At 37.1% G+C, this 12,057-nt stretch overlaps 1 non-coding gene across 1 annotated transcript; it reads left to right on the top strand.

Annotated features, from left to right (window-relative positions):
* Positions 1-9,767: 9,767 nt before the first annotated feature.
* LOC148567055 (small nucleolar RNA R71) lies at positions 9,768-9,871 on the top strand. The gene has a single exon (XR_015882888.1). It is a non-coding gene; the product is annotated as a small nucleolar RNA R71 (small nucleolar RNA).
* The last annotated feature ends 2,186 nt before the right edge of the window (positions 9,872-12,057 follow it).

Genomic DNA, 12,057 nt, shown 5'->3' with positions numbered 1-12,057 from the left:
ATAAAAACTAATAAAAATTAATGAAAATAAACTCTTAAAACTAGAAACACTAACAAAGAAACGAAAAGCAAAATTATTCACAATAACCAACAACAAGGCACACGTTTGCAATTCCCCAACAATGGCGCCATTTTGACGAGTGAATTTTTGCTAGTAAAGAATTCACAATAAATTCTCATTGCTAGTATAGTTTCTAAACTAACAAAGAATCCTTTCGTACAAAAAAACTTGTTTGTCCCTAAAGCAAACCCAATAAAAATAATAATTGAAGTATTTAAACCTCGGGTCGTCTCTCAAGGAATTGCAGGGAGGTGTGTTGCTATTGGTTATGAGATGGTATCCTTTTGGGTTTTTGAAATAAGGAACAAGAAAATAAAATAGCAAGAAAGTAAAGTAATAATTAGAAAAGCTCTTGGCAAGGTATGAGAACTAGATGTCCTATCCTAGTTATCCTTATCAATTGTGATGAGAATTGTCCATTGCTCCCACTTAGTTAACCTCTAACTATGAAGGAAAGTCAAGTGGACTAATCAATTTGATTCCTCAAGTCCTAGTCAACTTCTAAGGAAAGACTAGCTTTAGAGGGATCCAAATTAAACCAACCAGCAACTTTCAATTAACAATCAACAAAGGAGTTTGATAACTCAAGAGTCTCCAATTACTCAACCAAAGCCAAGAATATAAGAATCTAACTTAAAACTCTCCCAAGCATTTTATCAAACACTTGGAAGGCATAACATAAAAACATAGAGAACTAATAAGAGATAATAAAATCTAAACAACCAATTCGCAAGCATCAATAATAATAAATAAAGGAAGAAGCAATAAACTTGAAATACCTCAAATTGCATTAATTATAAAATCAAATCTAACATGAAGGATTCATAAACCAATTTGAGGAATAAATAAATCAACAAGAAAAATAGATCAACTAAGGTTCTAGAACAAATAAGAGTAGAAGAGAAATTAATTAAAGCAAAGTAGAATTCTCAAATTAAGAAAAGCTAAACCTAAAATCCTAAAACCTAGAGAGAGGGGAGAGCCTTTCTCTCTAGAAAACTACATCTAAAATCTAAATTGTGAATAATGAGAAGTGTATGAATGAATGTTGTGATTCCCTCACTCTGTAGCCTCTAATCTGTGTTTTCTGGGCCAAAAATTGGGCCAAAAACATCCCAGAAATTGCCTCATTTGGACCTCTTTAGCTCAAGTTATGATCAATTGAGTGCAAAGAGGTCAAGGCTGACAGCTTTGCAATTCCTTCAATTTCTTGTATTCCTTCAACTTTTGCATGCTTCCTTTCCATCCTCTAAGCCATTCCTGCCCTATAAACCCTGAAATCACTTAACAGACATATCACGGCATCGAATGGTAATAAGAGAGGATTAAACATAGCAAATTTAAGGCCAAAGAAGCATGTTTTCAATCATAGCACAAAATTGGGAAGGAAAATGTAAAACATGCAAATTATATGAATAAGTGTGAGTTTAGTGGATAAAATCCACTCAATTTAGTACAAAATATACCACGAAATAGTGGTGCATCACTTGTCTGTGATGATTCCACTTGGATTATGGACTCTGGTGCATCATGTCATGTCACTCCAAAATGTGAATTTTTTACTTCCTATACTACTGAAAATTTTGGCAAGATTAAATTGGGAGATAAAAGAGTGTGTGATATCATTGGTATGGGTGATATGTGGCTTAAAACCAACATGGGATGCAAGTTGCAGTTGAAGAACGTTAGGCATGCGCCAGATATGCGGTTCAATCTCATTTCAGTGAAGGCATTGGATCGAGAGGGGTATTGCACTTCCTTTGGTAGTGGAAAATGCAAGATTACCAAAGGGGCTCTCATTGTTTCTAGAGAAGATAATAGTCTCACTACTCTCTACAAGTTGCAAGCAAAGTTGTGCAAGGAAGATATGAATGTAGCTGATGATTCTTCTTCTAATTTGTGGCACATACGCCTTGGTCACTTGAGCGAGAAAGGACTAAGCGTCTTAGCCAAGAAGCACTCACTTCGAGTGAAAGGTACAACTTTAAATATTTGCACTCATTATTTTGTTGGAAAGCATGCTAGAGTATCATTTCATAATTCTGGACCTCATAGGAGATCACATGTTCTAGATTTAGTTCACACTGATGTTTGCACTATGGATGCTAAGACACTAGGTGGTGCATCATATTTTGTTATTTTTATTGATGATTATTCTCGAAAAGTGTGGGCTTTTGTTTTGAAATCTAAAGACCACGTGCTCGGAATCTTCAAACACTTTCATGCAAGTGTTGAAAGAGAAACATGAAGGAAATTGAAATGTGTTCGAGCAGAAAATGGTGGTGAATACAGGGGTCTGTTTGAAGAGTATTGTAAAGGGCATGGGATCAAGCTTGAGAAGACAGTTCCTAAGACTCCTCAATATAATGGAGTTGCAGAGAGAATGAATCGTACTATCAATGATAGAGTCAGATGTATACTCTCTCATACAAAGTTGCTTAAATCCTTTTGGGGTGAAGCGATGAGGACTGCAGTAGATCTGATCAACCTTTCTCCTTCAGTTCCACTAAATGGTGATGTTCCAAAGAAAGTTTGGAGATGGAAAGATGTCTCCTATAGTCACTTGTGAGTGTTTGGCTGCAGGGCTTTTGTTCACATTCCAAGAAATGAAAGGTCTAAACTTGATGGAAAGTCAAAGCAGTATATCTTCATGGGTTATGGTCACGAAGACTTTGGTTACAGATTATGGGATCTGGTGAGCAAGAAGATAATTAGAAGCTGAGATGTGATTTTTCTTGAAGACCAAACTATTGAAGATCTTGAGAAGACAGATAAGCTAACAATAACTGTTAGACGTTCTACTAATGATGAACCTGGTCCTTCCACTAAACCTCCTATTGATAGGGGAGATGTACAAGTTGATAATGATAGTGATGATTTGCATGATGAACCTACACCTCAACCTGAGGTGCCAGATATTGAAGTTCCACCTGAACCACCAGTTGAGCCTGAATTGAGAAGATCTACTAGAGAGCATCATCCTTCTCAAAAATACTCTCCTCATGAGTATGTGATGAACATTGAGATTGGGTAGCCAGAAAGCTACCAAGAAGCTATGTCTGATGAGCATAAGGAAGATTGGTTGAAGGCCATGTAAGAAGAAATGAAATCCTTGCATGAGAATCATACTTTTGAATTGGTGAAGTTACCGAAGGGTAAGAAAGCATTCAAGAATAAATGGGTGTTCAAATTGAAAGAGGATGAAAATGTCTCACGACTAATGTACAAAGCTCGATTGGTTGTGAAAGGCTTTGAGCAAAAGAAAGGTATTGATTTTGAGGAGATTTTCTCTCCAGTTGTGAAGATGTCCTCTACTCGAGTTGTGCTTGGGTTGGCGGCTAGCTTGAATTTAGAGGTTGAGCAACTTGATGTGATCGAAGACTGCATTCCTTCACAGTGACATAGATAAAAAAATTTATATGGAGCAACCAGAGGGTTTCAAGGTTAAAGGAAAGGAGCATCTTGTATGCAAGTTGAAGAAGAGTTTATATGGGTTGAAGCAAGCGCCAAGATAGTGGTACACGAAGTTTGATTCCTTCATGGAAGGTCACGGGTATAGTAAGACTTCTTCTGATAATTATGTATATGTTAAGAAATTCTCTGATGGTGATTTTATAATTCTCTTGCTTTATGTTGATGACATGTTGATTGTTGGTCATGTCACTAAGAAGATTGAAAGTCTTAAGAAAGACTTGAACAGATCCTTTGCTATGAAGGATTTGGGTCCTGCAAAGAAAATCCTTGGCATGAGTATCACTCGTGATAGGAAGAATGGGAAACTATGGTTGTCGTAGCAGAAGTACATTGAGAAGGTTTTAGAGAGGTTTAACATGAGTAATTCCAAACCTATTAGTACTCCACTTGCTAGTCATTTCAAGCTGAGTTTGCAGCAATGCCCTACAAGTGAGAAAGAGAAAGTAGAAATGAAAAAGATTCCATATGCATCTGCAATTAGCAGTTTGATGTATGCTATGGTCTGCACCAGGCCGGATATTGCTCATGTAGTTAAAGTTGTTTGTCGGTTTCTCTCTAATCCTAGCAAGGAACACTGGCAAGCAGTGAAGTGGATTCTCAGATACTTTAATGGCACTTCTAGAATTTGTTTATTGGTGTGCAGAAATCGTGACGGTTCCATTCCTAGGTAACGGCGCTGAAAACTTTATACGCATGTTCATAATCTTAATTCTTTGTCACAACTTCGCACAACTAACCAGCAAGTGCACTGGGTCGTCCAAGTACTAAACCTTACGTGAGTAAGGGTCGATCCCACAGAGATTGACGGCTTGAAGCAAGCTATGGTCACCTTGTAAATCTCAGTCAGGCAGATTCAAATGGTTTTATGAATTGATAAGTAAAAGATAAATAAAATATAACTAGGATAGAGATACTTATGTAATTCATTGGTGAGAATTTCAGATAAGCGTATAGAGATGCTTTCGTTCCTCTGAACCTCTGCTTTCCTACTGTCTTCATCCAATCATTCCTACTCCTTTCCATGGCAAGCTTTATGTAGGGAATCACCGTTGTCAATGGCTACATCCCATCCTCTCTGTGAAAATAGTCCAATGCGCTGTCACTTCATGGCTAATCATCTGTCGGTTCTCGATCATACTGGAATAGGATTTACTATCCTTTTGTGTCTGTCACTATGCCCAGCACTCGCGAGTTTGAAGCTCGTCACAGCCATCCCTTCCCAGTTCCTACTCGGAATACCACAGACAAGGTTTAGACTTTCCGGATCTCAAGAATGGCCGTCCATGGGTTCTAACTTATACCACGAAGATTCTAATATCTCGGACCCGGTCCTCTGTATTAGATATCTAAGAGATACTCATTCTAGCTTGTTTGCATGTAAAACGGAAGTGTTTGTCAGGCACGCGTTCATAGGTGAGAATGATGATGAGCGTCACATAATCATCACATTCATCATGTTCTTGGGTGCGAATGGATATCTTAGAGAAGGAATAAGCTTGAATTGAATAGAAAAATAGTAGTACTTCGTATTAATTCATGAGGAACAGCAGAGCTCCACACCTTAATCTATGGAGTGTAGAAACTCTACCGTTGAAAATACATAAGTGATAAGGTCCAGGCATGGCCGAATGGCCAGCCCCCAAAACGTGATCAAAGGATCAAAAGATAATCCAAAGATGTCAATACAATAGTAAAAAGTCCTATTTATGCTAAACTAGTTACTAGGGTTTACAGAAATGAGTAAATGATGCAAAAATCCACTTCCGGGGCCCACTTGGTGTGTGCTTGGGCTGAGCATTAAGCTTTACACGTGTAGAGGCTTCTCTTGGAGTTGAACGCCAGTTTGTAACCTGTTTCTGACGTTTAACTCCACTTTGCAACCTGTTTCTGGCGTTTAACTCCAGAATGCAGCATGGAACTGGCGTTGAACGCCAGTTTGCAACATCTAAACTCGGAAAAAGTATGGACTATTTTATATTTCTGGAAATCCCTGGATGTCTACTTTCCAACGCAATTGAGAGCGCGCCATTTGGAGTTTTGTAGCTCGAGAAATTCCACTTTGAGTGCAGGAAGGTCAGAATCGAACAGCATCTGCAGTCCTTCTTCAACCTCTGAATCTGATTTTTGCTCAAGTCCCTCAATTTCAGCCAGAAAATACCTGAAATCACAGAAAAACACACAAACTCATAGTAAAGTCCAAAAATGTGATTTTTATTTAAAAAATAATAAAAATATACAAAAAACTAACTAAATCATACTAAAAACTATGTAAAAACAATGTCAAAAAGCGTATAAACTATCCGCTCATCACAACACCAAACTTAAATTGTTGCTTGTCCCCAAGCAACTGAAAATCAAATAGGATAAAAAGAAGAGAATATACTATAAATTCCAAAATATCAATGAAACTTAGCTCCAATCAGATGAGCGGGACTTGTAGCTTTTTGCCTCTTGAATAGTTTTGGCATCCCGCTTTATCCATTGAGGTTCAGAATAATTGGCATCTATAGGAACTCAGAGTTCAGATAGTGTTATTGATTCTCCTAGTTCAGTATGTTGATTCTTGAACACAGCTACTTTATGAGTCTTGGCCGTGGCCCTAAGCACTTTGTTTTCCAGTATTACCACCGGATACATAAATGCCACAGACACATAACTGGGTGAACCTTTTCAGATTGTAACTCAGCTTTGTTAAAGTCCCCAATTAGAGGTGTCTAGGGTTCTTAAGCACACTCTTATTTTTGCTTTGGACCTTGACTTTAACCGTTTAGTCTCAAGTTTTCACTTGACACCTTCATGCCACAAGCACATGGTTAGGGACAGCTTGGTTTAGCCGCTTAGGCCAGGATTTTGTTCCTTTAGGCCCTCCTATCCACTGATGCTCAAAGCCTTGGATCCTTTTTATTACCCTTGCCTTTTGATTTTAAGGGCTATTGGCTTTTTGCTCTTGCCTTTTGGTTTAAAGAGCTTTTGGCTTTTTCTGCTTGCTTTTTCTTTTTCTTTCTTTCATTTCTTTTTTTCGCCAATTTTCTTTTCTTTTTTTTTTTCTGCAAGCTTTTGTATTCACTGCTTTTTCTTGCTTCAAGAATCATTTTTATGATTTTTCAGATTATCAAATAACATGTCTCCTTTTTCCTTATTCTTTCAAGAGCCAACATATTTAACATTCATAAACAACAACTTCAAAAGACATATGCACTGTTCAAGCATTCATTCAGAAAACAAAAAGTATTGTCACCACATCAAAATAATTAAACTAGTTTCAAGGATGAATTCGAAACCCTGTACTTCTTGTTCTTTTGTAATTAAAACATTTTTCATTTAAGAGAGGTGATGGAGTCATAGGACATTCATAGCTTTAAGACATAGACACTTAAACACTAATGATCATATAGTAAAGACACAAACATAATTAAACATGAAGCATGGAAACCGAAAACAGAAAATAAATAGACAAGGAGATTAAGGAATGAGTCCACCTTAGTGAGGGTGGCGTCTTCCTCTTCTTGAAGAACCAATGGTGCTTTTGAGCTCCTCTATGTCTCTTCCTTGTCTTTGTTGCTCCTCCCTCATAGCTCTTTGATCTTTTCTAATTTCATGGAGGATGATGGAGTGTTCTTAGTGCTCCACCCTTAGTTGTCCCATGTTGGAACTTAATTCTCCTAGGGAAGTGTTGATTTGCTCCCAATAATTCTGTGGAGGAAAGTGCATCCCTTGAGGCATTTTAGGGATTTCATGGTGAGGAATTTCCTCATGCTCATGTTGAGGTCCATCATCTCTTATTTGCTCCATCCTTTTCTTAGTGATGGGCTTGTCCTCTTCAATGAGAATATCTCTGGCCTTAGGTGCCTTAGATGGTTATGGAAAAATAAAAAGCAATGTTTTTACCACACCAAACTTAGAAGGTTTGCTCGTCCCCGAGCAAAAGAAGAAAGAAGTGAGTAGAAGAAGAAGAAAATGGAGGAGATGGAGGTGTGTGAATGGTTCAGTCAAGGGGGTTTTAGGTGGTTATGATGTGTGAAAAGGAAGGAGTGATGGTTTGAATTTAAGTGGGTGGGTGTAGGTGGTTTGTATAATGGTTTTGGAGGAGTAATGGAGGTGATTGGTGGAGGTTAATTGAGGAAGAATATTATGAAAAGGTGTGAAGATGAGAGAAGAATTGGCAGGGATCCTTTGGGGTCCACATATCCAGTGGGGCCAAGGACTTAACATCCCTGCTCCAATTAGGCGTGTAAAATGCCCTTGCTGTGCAATCCTGGCGTTTAACGCCAGACTACTACCTGTTTCTGGCGTTAAACGCCCAAATGTAGCTTGTTTCTAGCGTTTAACGCCAGGTAGATGCTTGTTTCTGGCATTAAACGCCAGCTTGGTGCTTGTTTCTGGCGTTAAACGCCAGACAGATGCTTGTTTCTGGCGTTTAAACGCCAGACAGCTCTCCTCCAGGGTGTGCTATTTTCAATGTTGTTTTTCATTCTGTTTTTGATTTTTTAGTAGTTTTTGTGACTCCACATGATCATCAACCTAATAAAACATGAAATAACAAAGAGAAAACAAAATAGATATGATTAAATAACATTGGGTTGCCTCCCAATAAGCGCTTCTTTAATGTCAATAGCTTGACAGTGAGCTCTCGTGGAGCCTCACAGATGTTCAGAGCATTGTTGGGACCTCCCAACACCAAACTTAGAGTTTGAATGTGGGGGTTCAACACCAAACTTAGATTTTGGTTGTGGCCTCCCAACACCAAACTTAGAGTTTGACTGTGGGGGCTTTGGTTGACTCTGCAGTGAGAGAAGCTTTTCATGCTTCTTCTTCATGGTTACAGAAGGAGATCCTTGAGCTTGAAACACAAGGTTGTCCTCATTCAGTTGAAGGACTAACTCTCCTCTGTTCACATCAATCACAGCTCTTGCTGTGGCTAGGAAGGGTCTTCCAAGGATGATGGATTCATCCTCATCCTTCCCTGTGTCTAGGATTATGAAATTAGCAGGGATGTAAAGGCCTTCAACCTTTACTAACACGTCCTCTACCTGTTCATAAGCCTGTTTTCTTGAGTTATCTGCCATCTCTAATGAGATTCTGGCAGCTTGCACCTCAAAGATTCCTAGTTTCTCCATTACAGAGAGTGGCATGAGGTTTATCCCTGACCCAAGGTCACATAGAGCCTTCTCAAAGGTCATGGTGCCTATGGTACAAGGTATTAAGAACTTTCCAGGATCCTGTTTCTTCTGAGGCAATGTCAGTTGATCCAGATCACTCAGTTCATTGATGAGCAAGGGAGGTTCATCTTCCCAAGTCTCATTACCAAATAATTTGGCATTCAGCTTCATGATTGCACCAAGGTACTTGGCAACTTGCTCTTCAGTAACATCTTCATTCTCTTCAGAAGAAGAATACTCATCAGAGCTCATGAATGGCATAAGGAGGTTCAATGGAATCTCTATGGTCTCTAGATGAGCCTCAGATTCCTTTGGTTCCTCAGAGAGAAACTCCTTATTAATCACTGGACGTCCCAGGAGGTCTTCCTCACTAGGATTCACGTCCTCCTCCTCCCTTGTAGGTTTGACCATGATGATTAAATCAATGGCTTTGCACTCTCTCTTTGGATTTTCTTCTGTATTGCTTGGGAGTGTACTAGGAGGAGTTTCAGTGACTCTTTTACTCAGCTAGCCCACTTGTGCCTCCAAATTTCTAATGGAGGACCTTGTTTCATTCATGAAACTTAAAGTGGCCTTAGATAGATCAGAGACTATATTTGCTAAGCTAGATGGATTCTGCTCAAAATTCTCTGTCTGTTGCTGAGTGGATGATGGAAAAGGCTTGCTATTGCTAAACCTGTTTCTTCCACCATTATTAAAGCCTTGTTGAGGCTTTTGTTGATCCTTCCATGAGAAATTTGGATGATCTCTCCATGAGGGATTATAGGTGTTTCCATATGGTTCACCCATGTAATTCACCTCTGCTATTGCTGAGTCAATATTTTATTCTGAGCCAATATGGCATTCAGAGTATCAATTTCAAGAACTCCCTTCTTCATAGGCGTCCCATTATTCACAGGATTCCTTTCAGAAGTATACATGAATTGGTTATTTGCAACCATGTCAATGAGCTCTTGAGCTTCTGCAGGCATTTTCTTTAGGTGAATAGATCCACCTGCAGAATGGTCCAATGACATCTTTGATAATTCAGACAGACCATCATAGAATATATCCAGGATGGTCCATTCTGAATGCATGTCAGAAGGACACTTTTTGGTCAGTTCCTTGTATCTCTCCCAAGCTTCATAGAGGGATTCACCTTCCTTCTGTCTGAAGGTTTGAACATCCACTCTAAGCTTGATAAGCTTTTGAGGAGGAAAGAACTTGGCTAAGAAAGCCGTGACCAGCTTATCCCAAGAGTTCAGGCTATCCTTAGGTTGAGAGTCCAACCATATCCTAGCTCTGTCTCTTACAGCAAACAGAAAAAGCATAAGCCTGTAGACCTCGGGATCAACCCCATTGGTCTTAACAGTATCACAAATCTACAAGAATTCAGTTAAGAACTGAAAAGGATCTTCAGATGGAAGTCCATAAAACTTGCAGTTCTATTGCATCAGAGAAACTAATTGAGGTTTAAGCTCAAAGTTGTTTGCTCCAATGGCAGGGATTGAGATGCTTCTTCCATGTAAATTGGAATTAGGTGCAGTAAAGTCACCAAGCATCTTCCTTGCATTGTTATTATTTTCGGCCATATCTCCTTCTTTTTCGAAATTTTATGTCAGATTTTCTCCAGAGAGTTGAGCTTTAGCTTCTCTTAGCTTCCTCTTCAGAGTCCTTTCAGGTTCAGGATCACCTTCAACAAGAATGTTCTTATCCTTGTTCCTGCTCATATGAAAAAGAAGAGAACCTAAAATATGGAATCCTCTATGTCACAGTATAGAGATTCCTTTATGTGAGTAGAAGAAGATATGAATAGAAGAAGGAGAATCCAAACACAAGGGTGAGGAGTAGGTTCGAATTCTTAGATGAAGAGGAGTGTTAGTAAATAAATAAAATAATTAAAAAGAGATGAGGGGGAGAGAATTTCGAAAATTAAATAAAAGAAAAGAAAAATATTTTTGTTTTTAATTAAAATTAAAATTAAAATTCGAAAATTAAAAAGAAAAATTGAAATTAAATTAAATTTAAAACAATTAATTAATTAAAAAGGAATTTTTAAAAAGAGGAAGGTGATTTTCGAAAATAGAGAGAGAGAATTAGTTAAGTAGTTTTGAAAAAGATAAGATTGAAACAAAAAGATAGGATTAGTTTGAAAAAGATTTGAAAATTAAATTTTGAAAAGATAGGAAGTTAGAAAAGAAGTTAGAAAAGATTTTGAAATTAATTTTGAAAAAGATATGATTGAAACTTAATTTGAAAAAGATTTGAAAAAGAAATTTAAAAAGATTTGATTTTGAAAATTAAAGTTAATTACTTGACTAACAAAAAACAAAAAGATATGATTTACAATTTAAAGATTGAACCTTTCTTACTAGGCAAATAACAAACTTAACATTTTTGAATCAATCACATTAATTGTTAGCATTAATTTCGAAAATATGAAATAAAAATAAGAAAAAGATTTTGAAAATAATTTTTGAAATTTTCGAAAATCATAAAAGAAAAATGAAAAAGATTTTATTTTTGAAAAAGATTTGAAAAAGATAGAATTTTTAAATTGAAAATTTGATTTGACTCATAAGAAGCAACTAAATTTTTAAAACTTTTGACTAAATCAAATCAAATTTTCGAAAATTATGAGTGAAATAAGGGAAAGATATTTTTTTTTTTTTGAATTTTTAATGATGAGAGAGAAAAACACAAAAAAGACACAATGCATGAAGATTTTGGATCAAAACAAATGATGCATGCAAGAACACTATGAATGTCAAGATGAACACCAAGAACACTTTGAATGTCAAGATGAACACCAAGAACTTATTTTTGAAAATTTTTAAGAAAAGAAAAACATGCAAGACACCAAACTTAGAGATTTTTCATGTTTAGACACTATGAATGCAAAAATGCATATGAAAAATAACAAAAGACACAAAACAAGAAAATATGAAGATCAAACAAGAAGACTTGTCAAGAATAACTTGAAGATCATGAAGAACACATGCATGAGTTTTCGAAAAATGCAAGAAAGATATAAACATGTAATTGACACCAAACTTAAAACTTGACACAAGACTCAAATAAGAAACATAAAATTATTTTTGATTTTATGATTTTAATGATTTTTTTTTTGGTATTTTTCGAAAATTATAAAAAAAGAAAATAAGGATTTCAAAATTTTTAATAGGAATTCTAGGAATCTTGCAATGTTAGTCTAAAGCTCCAGTCCAGGAATTAGACATGGCTTACTAGCCAGCCAAGCTTTCAGTGAAAGCTCCGGTCCAAAACACTAAACATGGCCAATGGCTAGCCAAGCTTTAGCAGATACAAATCAGTGAAAGCTCCGGTCCAAAACACTTGACGGTTCCATTCCTTGGTAACGGCGTTG

Source organism: Arachis ipaensis, chromosome B4 (assembly GCF_059453495.1).
Source record: "Arachis ipaensis isolate K30076 ecotype BB chromosome B4, ASM5945349v1, whole genome shotgun sequence".
NCBI lineage: Eukaryota > Viridiplantae > Streptophyta > Magnoliopsida > Fabales > Fabaceae > Arachis > Arachis ipaensis.
This window is presented reverse-complemented; position numbering and strand designations above follow the sequence as displayed.